The 12,265-nt window shown below is 33.9% G+C and overlaps 1 protein-coding gene across 1 annotated transcript in view; it reads right to left on the bottom strand.

The window, feature by feature from the left end:
- Nucleotides 1-11,988, bottom strand: part of calcr (calcitonin receptor) — a 45,384-nt gene extending 33,396 nt beyond the window's left edge. The window contains exon 1 of the mRNA XM_027175629.2: nt 11,663-11,988. The gene's annotated coding sequence lies outside the window, so the exon portion shown is untranslated. The remainder of the gene's footprint in view (nt 1-11,662) is intronic.
- Between the last annotated feature and the right edge of the window lie 277 nt (nt 11,989-12,265).

Raw genomic sequence — 12,265 nt, 5'->3', positions numbered from 1 at the left:
CCATATATGCTTATGCTATATGCTAGAAGGTAATCTGGAAAATAAATGGTTTAACTCCACAGGCTTCTAAAACACAATGCATTAATATTTTACTGCTAAAAAATATGTTTCATCTTTAAAAGAACAATGTTATTGGGTTCAAAAGATTATTGGGGGGTTTGTAACTTCAAAATCAAGTTGATTAAACATGCTTCTCATAAAGCAACACCATGGCACAGGTATACTGCAACATCTGGTAATAATTTCTAAAAAGGCAGTATCTGTAATGAACTATAAAGACATTCATAACATTCTACAGTGCATTCAGAGGTATGTTACACAGCAGCCTTCATTATGTGTGAAGAATTCTTAATGTAAAGCATTATAGGCAAATATAACGGATATACCTTACAAAACTAAAAATAAAAAAATTTATGGTAATATTATGTCTTATAAGCATCATCACTGAGTTAACAATTCCTAATGCATTATAACCGCCACCTCACAACTCATAAATAAATGCAGGAGTTGACAAAACCGATTCAAATTAAAAGTGTGATATTGTGCTTTGCCCTGCAGAAGCTTGTACAGAAAGGCAGCTGAAACACGCCCGGTGTGAATGAACTGAGACTTTGAAATGACAAGCATGAGGTGACACTTGACACAACCCTTGACCGGACACTTGCACTAGGCATCCAGGGTGAATTCAGGATTAAGCGTATCCTGGCTATGAACAGCAAATGCCAGCTGCATTGTATGCCGTATGGTGATAACATTATAGACTACACATCTGTGAAATAGATGATGCAGAATAAATTTCAGCCCCGATAACTGATGAGGCTTACACATGGAACTATTTACATGTGATTTACTTATGCTGCGTTATGTATCAAATGTCACTGAACGTTTGTCTATTTTGGATGTAATATTTCTGTTATTTTATGTGGTTTAACCAATTAACATATTTGTTTTGTGTTCTATATTTCATACGTCTAAGATTCCCCGGCTGTCAAAAATGATCAGATGATATTTTCTGAGAAATGTTGTCATTATTATTGGATTCATATTGAATAGAAAGCTGCTTAGACGCAAGTACTTCAGGAAAGACTTTGAATTCTTTTAAAAGTTCTGACTGTTTGCCATCCTTCCTTTGATATTTGATATTTGACAGTGAATTATCCTTCTACCTTTTTCCCTGTCTACATGTAGTAGTACTTGGAAAAGGAGTCATAAATGCTATTGATGTATTTTTGCAGTAATAAAACCAAAACCTTCTTTGTAAATATTGTTTGAAGCTAAATTTGCAGTCATTACTTTTTTTAAGACAGTGTAGAAAATGTCGAGAAAATATTCTCATACTTATTTAATAGATTTAAAAAAATGTTGACTGGTGTAAACAGTAATTGATGTAGAACAGATATATTTTTCTGTGGAAAATAAAGGAATTTCTTTAAAGAGACTCTTTTCATATGAGACCAGACAGAAATCCAACTTAAGCCCAATAATAAATCTTATGTGGAGCTCATGTGTTAGTCCTTGGAGGCAAATGCTAAAGCAATAAACATGCCGTATAGAGGCATCTGAAAAGGTAGTGATGGGTTTGTATTTGATTATTGCAACAAACTTTACAATGATAACTCAAACATGATGGTAAACAATACCAAAATAGTTCTCTAAAAAAATAAAAAAGGAAATGCCAACGTTATAAAAATATGTCCTACAAAACTGACAGTGCATAATGCATAAGGAATTGTGTTCAACTTTTTTCTCTGCTACTGTGTGATTTTATTATATAACCAGTTCCATGAAAGGTTTTTCAGACAGAAACACAATGAGAAAGGTTGTCAGGCATATATTTGCCTAATATAATACACATTAATTAATCAGTACACATTATTTAATCCTGTCTTAAATGTTTTTTCTGACTTTTGCTTAAAATCTAGCTGCAAAAAAATAGCTGCACAATTACATTTACTATGAACAATGCCAGACAGAGCTGTCAGACATCGGACACCGCCAGGAGGAAATTTTTTGACCGTCACCATCTAGCTAGAAAAAAAGAAAGTGCTGGCGGGGGTCCCGAGGATGAGAACAGTGTTCGGCTGCCTCTCATGCATCGGCTCACTTGCACTGCATTTTATGCTTGGCTGGAGCTGTTCACTCCATCCCAGCCTCTCAGCTGGCCCATTCCACTCTTTCAACCTTTTACACACAATGAGTCTAATCAAGCTATCACTGTGCGTGCAGAGGGTTTCAGAGTACATTTTGCTGTATTGATTTTAAAAAAGGAAAACATGTCCCTGGATACAATCAGTGCAACAGTAGCAATGGATTCCACCTTACTTTTTAAATGAGTGAGAGACTACAGTATACTTTTATGAGATCTCAAATACTAACATCCCTCTTATGTCATTTATTATGGATATATTATAGAGGTTTGAAGTACATGTGAATAACATAACATGTTTATTACTCTTATACTACAGCAATTTGCCAACAATTTTATAATTAGCTGAAGAGGGACACTTTTGGTTCAATGTTGTGGAACATCTGTGAAAAAAGTTGTTGTCACTTGCATTAGATCAGCAAAGACACAGCAATTTCCTCACTAGTTTCTTTTATCTTCAAGTTATCAAGACAACAAATTGTAGCTTTTCGCAGTGAAGAAACAAACCCTTTTATTCCGAAGACAGGAAATAGAGTCACAGTGTTACTCTATTGCAAGCAACTGATACTGAAGACTCCTTCCATAAAAATGCTAATGTATTCACAATCAAACCCAACTCCATATAAATGACTACATGTTTTAAAATGAATATATGAAGGATCCACCTTGTAAACCCCTTTGATACAACGATGTATAAGAGCAGCATTGTGGTATAATCAAATAGATAACCTGGATAGTGTAAGTCCTAAAAGTAATAACTCAAATGATGCTTGCAAAGTGGGAATCAAGATGCATCCCATAGCATTTACCATAATGATACCATAATAACATTGTTATAACAGATATACTGTATGAACTGTGCTAGCTTGAGCTAGGCTTTGCACTACAGTCTTGGTTGAGACAATATTACAGATGTTTCTCAATGAGCCCAGAGAGAATCAAATTAAATTTAGGCACACTGTGTAGCATCTGGTTGTAAGGTTCAAGGAATTAGAAGACAAGGCAGGTAGGCAAGGTGTATAAGCATAAGGTACAAGCAATATAAATAAAATGTAATCTTTTATTTTGTATTAATTAGCTAACAATCATCCATCATGGCAAAACTTTCCACCATCCACATGACATTGCTAAAATGATGCGTCTATGTTAATCAAAATCTGTTTAAAAAAGCAACTTTAATATTGAACCAAAAAGCTGATGTCTTATCTGCTGTGAAAATAATCCAGCTAAAAATAACTGAAAGCCCAGAAGGCACACAGATGATATCTTAGAGATCATGTCCATCAATATGTAAAAAAATAAATAAATGTGTATAAAGTATTTTAAACGTATTTAGGTCAGAAATAAGCTCGCTAAAAATGTTCAAATATTCAATTTCATTTTTGTAATGTAAAAGAAAAATGCACTGAGACACAAAAACTTTTCCAGCATCATTTTTTAATAATATATTTTAAGCCTAATGTTAAAGCCTATATGATAGTTATTATGTGCTTTTATGGGAAATTATCTTGTTTGTCTTTGTCATGTAACCTGTTATATGATAAAACCACATAGTAGCAGAGAAAAAGTTCCTTTTGTTTATGTGCCTTCACTCTGCAGGAAAGAAAGCTCTACAGTAACCGACATAACTGATCATCTGTAAATCAGCATATTTGTATTATCTCAGTGCAGTTAATGACATAATCAAATGAACGCTGATTCTAGAAAGAAACTGAATAGCTTTCTTTATTACATAACTCACAGAGAAAAACAAATACAAGCATGAAAGCTGTACAAAATGGTTTTCTGCTTAAGACCTGTATCCAGTTCCAATGTTTTAGAAACGAGAGTCCAGCTGTATTGGCACAAGAGAGAGTCACGCAACACTGTAAGGGCTCTCATAAACCAAACAACCCTCCTCATTAATTAAACGTAACAAAAGAATACATGTTTGCTCTTCTATTTGTGTTTATTCCCAGCGTTCACACACTGCTGATTTCTACAATGCTGATTCACTTTCATGCCTGATCACATTTGCAACCTGCCATGACCAACCTGTCAAAACAAGACAATGACACAGATCCCAATCACTATGCTGAGGAGAAGAGCTGCAGAATGGCTAAAGAATGTGTCACTGAAGGTAAATAAAGTGGGTCTAATCTTAGGCCAAGGTTTCCAGTTCACTCTTCCAACGGCTTCTCTTTGGAGGGCAGCCAGAATCCTGACATGTATGAAATATTGATTAAACAGCCATGAGATTGGAGAATTCCCTTCATTACAACTTGAATAGCACTCACAACATAACAGGCTGAACTAGTCAAGTAACATTCAATTCCCTAATTTACTTGTATATCTATATTTTATTTACTGTGGGCCAAACGGTCAGCACAAGGTTTTACAGAGGTCTTACAGATGGGATTGATTGGTTTATCGTGTTTTAAACAAGTCAGAATTAAGAATTTATAGGGTCTATTAAAATGTATTTTTATAAGTTATTGCAGTATAGAGATAAATGATAAACAAAGAAGTTTTTTCAGTTATATCTCAGTAGCTGACAAGCAGAATTTACTACTGATAGGAGAATTAGTATCTGTATTAATATCAGAGAAGATATTAGAGCCATTAAAGTGATAGAATGGCCTGGGATGGTTTGTGGGCTAATATTAACTAAACTATATTAACTACATAGCAAACAAGGTGTATATCTTTTAGGAGGAACATGCTGAACTCACATTATAACAAACAGGAGATATTTTTCCCACCTTTAACTGTCTAGTTTCACTGAAGTGAAATTATTATTATTATTATTATTATTATTATTATTATTATTATTATTATTATTATTATTAGTAGTAGTAGTAGTAGTAGTAGTAGTAGTAGTAGTAATAGTAGTAGTATACATATAGTAGCATAGTATTTTATTTTAGGGCATAGGTACTGTGAAAGCAAGTGTAATATAACAATTAACATCCAAATTAATATTCGATAACAGATAAAACATTTTCTGCACATGTAAAAGAAAACTTATGTTGTTATAATAATGAGGACCGTTAGGAAAATGAGGACGTGTAGAGAGCATCTGGAAACTGAAGGGGTTAAATTAGCTGAAGACATTTTTGTTGGAAGAAATCTTCTTATACTATTCAACAAATATTCATATTTTCCTCTTTTGATTGCAAAATTTATTTAATATTTAGGTAATTAATCATTTGGTAACTTATGGGCAGTAACATTATTATTCACAAATAAAAAAGCCTCACTTTCCACACTTACATCAGAAGCCAGGAAAAGCTGTGCTGGCTACATAAAAGACTTCCCAAAGACGTGTCAGTGCTTTGGCATGTGAAAGTTACACTTGGCACACAACTGAAAATGGTAGCCTCAGATTTTCACCCTGAGAACATGTGTGAACCAGCTAAACATTTAAACATGTTGTTCAAGCTTAATTTTTCTTGGGTTAGATTCAGGATTGCATACTTTTGGTATACAGAAATACTTCTGCAGCTCAGTTTCAGGTATGTGATATTGCAGAGAAAAACAGATCTCAGTGAAAGTATGTACAGTGTACTTCATGCAAGCTGACATGAGTTAACATGTATATATATATACGTGTGTGTCAGTGAGAACATCTTCATACTATGCTAATCCTACAGTGGCTTATAATTCAACCCCTCTGAAAAGCTGCTTTTAAAGTCCAGAAAAAACACACATTCTTTCTGAGTGTGCTTCCAATTACAGCAGGCACTGAGAGGCAGCATCTATCTGTCTCTGTCTAACTCTTACTTCCTCTCTCTTTAAAAATCACATTGTTCCAGTTTGATTGAATTTCATTTTAAATTAATAAAAGATGCTTCCCTCAGTGTGAGCTTTATATTAAGTACTCCGTGCAGTTGCTTTTCCATTTTGTAATTTTGTAAGTAATATTCTAAATGTCTGATGTGAAAACAAGGCAACAATGCAAAACCGAAAACAAAACTTTTAATTCAGACTGTGAACCTTTTTCCAATACTAATCACTTCAGTTCTTGGCCAGAATGCAGGCACAGATGGTAAGAAATCTTACACATAATGTGCATCTATATCCACCGAGACCCCAAAAAACTAAACACAAAACAATTCTCAAGTTCCACAGATGCTCAATATACAGCATATCAAGATGATGGTATGCCTCATAACACAAACCGCTGAAAAATATTCATTATATTCTTAATGAATTATGAATCAATAACACTTTACTAGTGCACACAGCTGTCCGTTATTATGACTTCACCATTTAAAATACATTTCTGATCAAAGATCCATGTGTTCATTTCGAATTTTATTACATGGGGCGGAGAGAGAGAGAGAGAGAGACAGAGAGAGAGAGAGAGAGAGAGAGAGAGAGAGAGAGAGAGAGAGAGAGAGAGAGAGAGAGAGAGAGAGAGAGAGAGAGGAGAGAGAGAGAGAGAGAGAGAGAGAGAGAGAGAGAGAGAGAGAGAGAGAGAGAGAGAGAGAGAGAGAGATACTTCATTTTTATAGTGGGTAATAAAGGCCACTTAATAATTATCTAGTGAACCTCTGGACATTTGTTATTAAAAAATAAGGACACTCATTTTTAGTGGCTCTCACACAAGTTTAAACATGAGGGATGTACAGTGCAGAAATCTGGAGGTTAGTCAACTAACATTAGGTTTTTCTCAAGTAAAAAAATAAATTATTCTAAGCAAAAAGTCTAAAGGCAGTTTCACATGTTCAGAAGCAGTGCATGAAAATAATTTTGTCATTTTGTTTTCTGTTTTTCTTTAGGTCTGTGGTCTTAAATCAGCTCTTCAGTACTTGGAAATTGATGAGATGAATGAGGTGCGTTAGAGAAGGAAACACATGGAACTAATGTTGGGCAACAGGCTGCCAAGACAAGAAGCAAAAATATTTAATGCAGTGCAGTTTACTGTATTTAAAAATAGCAAATATTTTAAAAAGGGGCGATGCTCTGAAACATGACTCTGAAAAAGGACACATACTGTACATCAACATGTTACTGATTTCCTCTATATAATAAAGGCCAATTCCAGCATTACGGACGAGATGTTTCAGTTCATATTAACGAAACCTGCACACGCTCAGTATCAGTGAAATAGCATGCATATGCTGTTATGTGACATTTCAGGCAAAATGCAGATCGATATTCAGACAAAAGCTGGTCATGTGCATCTTACTGATGAATGTTAAAGATGTGACATCACAGGAACAGAGCGTTTTTGAGAGATCTGTGATCAATGTTATGAAATTTTTATTGAATATTATTTAAAGACTCTTTCAAAAACATGATGATATATCCGGAGTCCACATGACTGTGAATGTTACTGTTTTATGAAACTGTGAATTGTTAATAAAACTAAGAGGAAACTTTAAAGATCATTTATTTTTTTAGATGTGGTATGGTACATGGAATTGTTCATTATTTTATCCATCAATACTGAAATCAATTTAATTATTTAATTAACTTTCTTCAAAATTCTTATTCATGGTGTTTCATGGCATTTTTTGTCTGATTAACTTGAATAAAGTATAAAAAGAGAGTCTTGTGAAAGAACTGTTTATACACCTTAAAACAGAACCCCATTAAGTTATCTGAACTTATTTCTTCTCTTTAACTCCAGCTGTCATGACAAGATTTGGATATTTTACTATACAACTTTATAAAAATTACATTTACAGTAACCCAAAGTCTCGAATACTTAAAGTTTATCTTCAGTTTGAATTTACTAACATTTTTAAGGCAGTAGCTGAATTTTCATTTCTAAGTTTAACCATTTTGAAATATCTTGCAGTTATCTTTAGCTGAAACAATGTACTTGATAACATAAAACCTATTTTGTGGGCTTTAACTCACATTAAATACAACAGATAACAGTAAGTTTTATTCTTTAATATAATACTCGTAATCATTAACAAATTGCTGTAGTATAAGAGAAATTCATCATTTTGAGATATTCTATTATTGGAAAATACCACCAACATTCTGGGCGGTAAAGGTATTACATTCCCCTGTCATTAATTTCTTATAACATTTCAGTGATGCATTATTCTTTCCATGAACTGATGTCTTCAGCCAAAATGTAACTGGTTGATATCTATATTAAAGATATTAATGCATTCAGTGGCGATTATATAAGTAAGCAAGTAAATCTAATGTTATAAATACTGTTGTATAAAAAAATTAAAATGAACTACTATTAAATATTACTTATATAACTATATATAGTTATATCAACCTTAAATTTAAATGAAAATTAAATAGAGCTTTTTACAAAATATCAAAATAAGCAACCTTTTTTAATTTACAATAAAATTAAAGCAGCCAATTTGGTCAAATACTGTTAAATCGCTCATATACTGTAGGCGCTTGTTATTTAAAAGAGTGTATCATCTAAACTCCTCTGCCAGTCAAAGGTTTGAAACAACCATCATGCAATGCAAATCAATTCAGTCCATCGTGGACATTTAATAGACGCTATTACACAATGCACAGAAAACTGACTGGGAAGGTACAAAGGCAGCTCCTAGTTTGAAAGTCAATAGGCACAAATGATTGGTATGATGAATAAATGTGCAGAGGAAAAAAAAACATTAGAAAAAAACACTATGAAAAGGGAATATCACCAAATGTCTCTCATAGATATTACACTGAATTGCACCCACAGTTATTCTCTCCCTACTCTCCATAAAATTGACTTCTGACCTATACTTTGTAGTATAGGGAATTCTTTGTTAAAAAATACTTTAAAAAGCAACAGCAATCACGTCATTCTTATAAGCCCATGTCATGACAAAAAACCTGCAGAGACATCTTACAATTAAAGAAAGAATTAAGAACAGAAATTAAGTACACCTCCCTGTATATAAGCAAAATCTGTATATTAGACCATAAAGAGTTCAAATGGAACATAGATATGCATTTTATAGAAAGTTTTATAAAACCTATCAACTGACATTACATTAGGAGTAATACATGGACAAAAAAATATGAGAAAGTTTTGAGCCCTTTAAAAATCACATTTTTTAATCCTGAACTGAGTGAGAGAAAAACACCACTACATCAAATTCACACCATGAGCAGGTACTGGACATGAACAAGTGCTAAAGTAAACAAGCAAGTAATAAAAAGCAAGTACAATAAAAAATTATTCAAGGATGTAATTGTGTTTGCACACAGAAACATATTAAAACACCCTTTTCACATTAGAGTACTTTCATAGATAAGGCATCTCAGTCAGACAGTCTGTCCTGGAAATTAACTCCTGATTAAAAAATTAAAACAGAAAAACAAAACAGAAAAATCATGCATCCAGATCTATGTAAGATCAGTGCTAATGGAGACGAGTGCTTTTATCAGAACTGTGCAAGTGCATCATTTGAAAAACTAAATCAGGTTACATAATTGAGAAAAGCAATTAGAAAATCACATTCACATGATGTTATCTAGAAAGGACAACTGCATTTTTTAACTTTATTCATTTTTATTTAACTTTATAAATAAAACTTGTAATTGTAAGTAATACACACACACACACACACACACACACACACACACACACACACACACACACACACACACACACACACACTTGCATGCATGCATGCATGTATGTATGTATGTATGTATGTATGTATGTATGTATGTATGTATGTATGTATGTATGCATGTATGTATATTTACTTGAAGAGTGAGAGCAGTGAAGTTGTAAGAAATGCTATACTGCCGCTTCATCTAACCCGAAATGCTTGTCACACTTCACAGGAGGCTATTCAAAGCATGAAGAACTACCAACAGTACAGGGCATCTCACAGAATATGACTGTACCGTAGCTCCACCTATTGATACCTCATGTTTGATATAGATGCCACACACAGCCAGATCATTTGAAATGTTACATACAAATTCACTACATTACATATAATAGTCATCATGACATTTACATTCTGCCTCCAATATACATCGATTCAATATTTAGAGCATCAACAGTGCATATAAAACCACTTTAGGAAACTACTGAGGACAATTTGTTGAATTTAATGATCACGTTATTGGTGGAACCATCAAAATCATATTTTGTCAAAAATAAAGATAATTATATTGTCTTTGCATTAAGTAAAGCTTGTAATGTAAACTGTAAAATGTAAAGTTCAACCCCTTTAAGTTCCAACTTATTGTTCAGTAATTCATCCTAAAGCATATCACTCAGTAACTGTATGAATTATTCAGTAACTACAGTGAAAGTAATAAGAACTGCATGTAGTTAAGAGAATGAGGAATGTGATTCTGCAGCAGTCTGGCTGATCATTTACAAAAAGCCGTTTAGGTCTTGTGCAAGTATCATTCCTGGTAAATCACCTCGACAGAAAGAATTAAGCTCTACGGGCTTGGTGAAATTAAATAAGACGCGGGAGCAAACTGTACACACACTGATGAATAAAACATGGGTCATTATCTCGATTAGGACTAAAGCACAGCAAGTGAATAACTGTTACCCAGGCAGACCAAAGAATATCACTGTGTATTGTTTTTACAATCTTTTTTTCTTTTTTCTTTTTCTACTCTAGTGCCCTGAATCTTTTTAAGGCATGTGACACAGAGCTGGATAGGTGCTTGTGTTTGGTATGCTTTCTATCTTATCTTTATAATGGTGCGGCAGGATGCTTATGAAAAAATAAACCATGATAAATGTGTCTAAATCGTATTGTAAAAATGTTTTAAGAGTATGACAAGCATCTGCCCTGGGGTAAAACTCTCCATCTTCTTTCTGCGTATCTCCTTCTCTCTTAGACCAAGTTTCAATGCATTTCCATGTAGTTTATAGAGAAGACCTATCTATCTTTATCTCCCAAAACTAAAAAAATGGGCTCACAATGTACCATTAATGTACTATTGTGTGTTTAATCCTTGAGATTCAATATTTGGATTAAAAAAAATATTTACACACAATGGATTTTATTTTGAGATATTACATTTCAAAATGTGCCTTTGTGTTTTTTGACAGGCGTGACGGCATAGTCCATAGTATCTCATTTTGTAATGTTTAATTTTTTCCTTTGTGGCCACACAATTTCCATCTAAATCTTTGGGTTAGCCTACAGTACTTGCACTTGAATCTTCCGGCATTAAAGTACAGATGGCAGAAAGCTGGTCTATTAGGAATGTATAAGTTCCTATGATTAAAAAGGAAATATGTCTTTACGCTACATAGAAATGCAGCCTATAGAAATACCTTCAATGCTTTCATGCATGGGTTATAATGATGAGTATGTTTGCTTTCTTCGATAGAACAGGGTGATTCCTTTATACCGCTTACTGAATGGGTGCATACAACAAATAAGACATTTTTCATGATCAGAAATTCAGACCACATTTAAGTGGTAAAGAGTAGAGGAATAGAGTTTCTTGACAGCTTTCTAATAAAAGAAATTAAACTACAACTAACCACTAAAACTGAATGTCCAGCAGCTATTATGAGAAACCCATTAGGTTATAATATTACAGGGTGATGTGATGCCTTACCCGTTGTGAAGTCCTGGTGATGTTCAGTTCTGATCTTCTGACAGTAAACCAGAGAATTCCATCATAAGGCGTTCAGAGAAGTTGTCGTGGAGGAACAGTGATGCTTAAGTCTGTTACCTTATTTATCTCTTGTATTTATTTCTCTTAAACATCATATCCACTTCATTGGAAAACAATTAATACCCAGGTGTAAAAAGTGATGGACGAGTACTTTTTATGAGCTCTGTGATGAAGATTAAAAGGTGGGTACCGTCGTTTCAGCTGAGTGGGTCGGTGGTCCAAGCTCTTCTAACTGCCAGCCGTTTCCACGAGCGCTTCTCGTTTCTCCCGGACTTACAGCTGATAAACCCGGGTTGCCATATTTACTTTAATATCCCTCTAAATCACGGTTACGAAAAAACCTAGTTCGTCCTTTTAACCTAACAGGTAACAATATAAAAATGCTAATTATGAGACAATAGTGCTAGTCATAAATCAGCGATCGAGATTATATTGTAGGTCTATGGAAGATGGATTAGAAAAAAAATCATACGGATATGGTAAACTGCACAATCTGGCAACGAAGGTGATCCCGCGACATCTTCCTTGTCACTTTAAGAAAAC

The sequence above is a fragment of the Tachysurus fulvidraco genome, chromosome 24, assembly GCF_022655615.1.
Source record: "Tachysurus fulvidraco isolate hzauxx_2018 chromosome 24, HZAU_PFXX_2.0, whole genome shotgun sequence".
Taxonomy (NCBI): Eukaryota; Metazoa; Chordata; class Actinopteri; order Siluriformes; family Bagridae; genus Tachysurus; species Tachysurus fulvidraco.
This window is presented reverse-complemented; position numbering and strand designations above follow the sequence as displayed.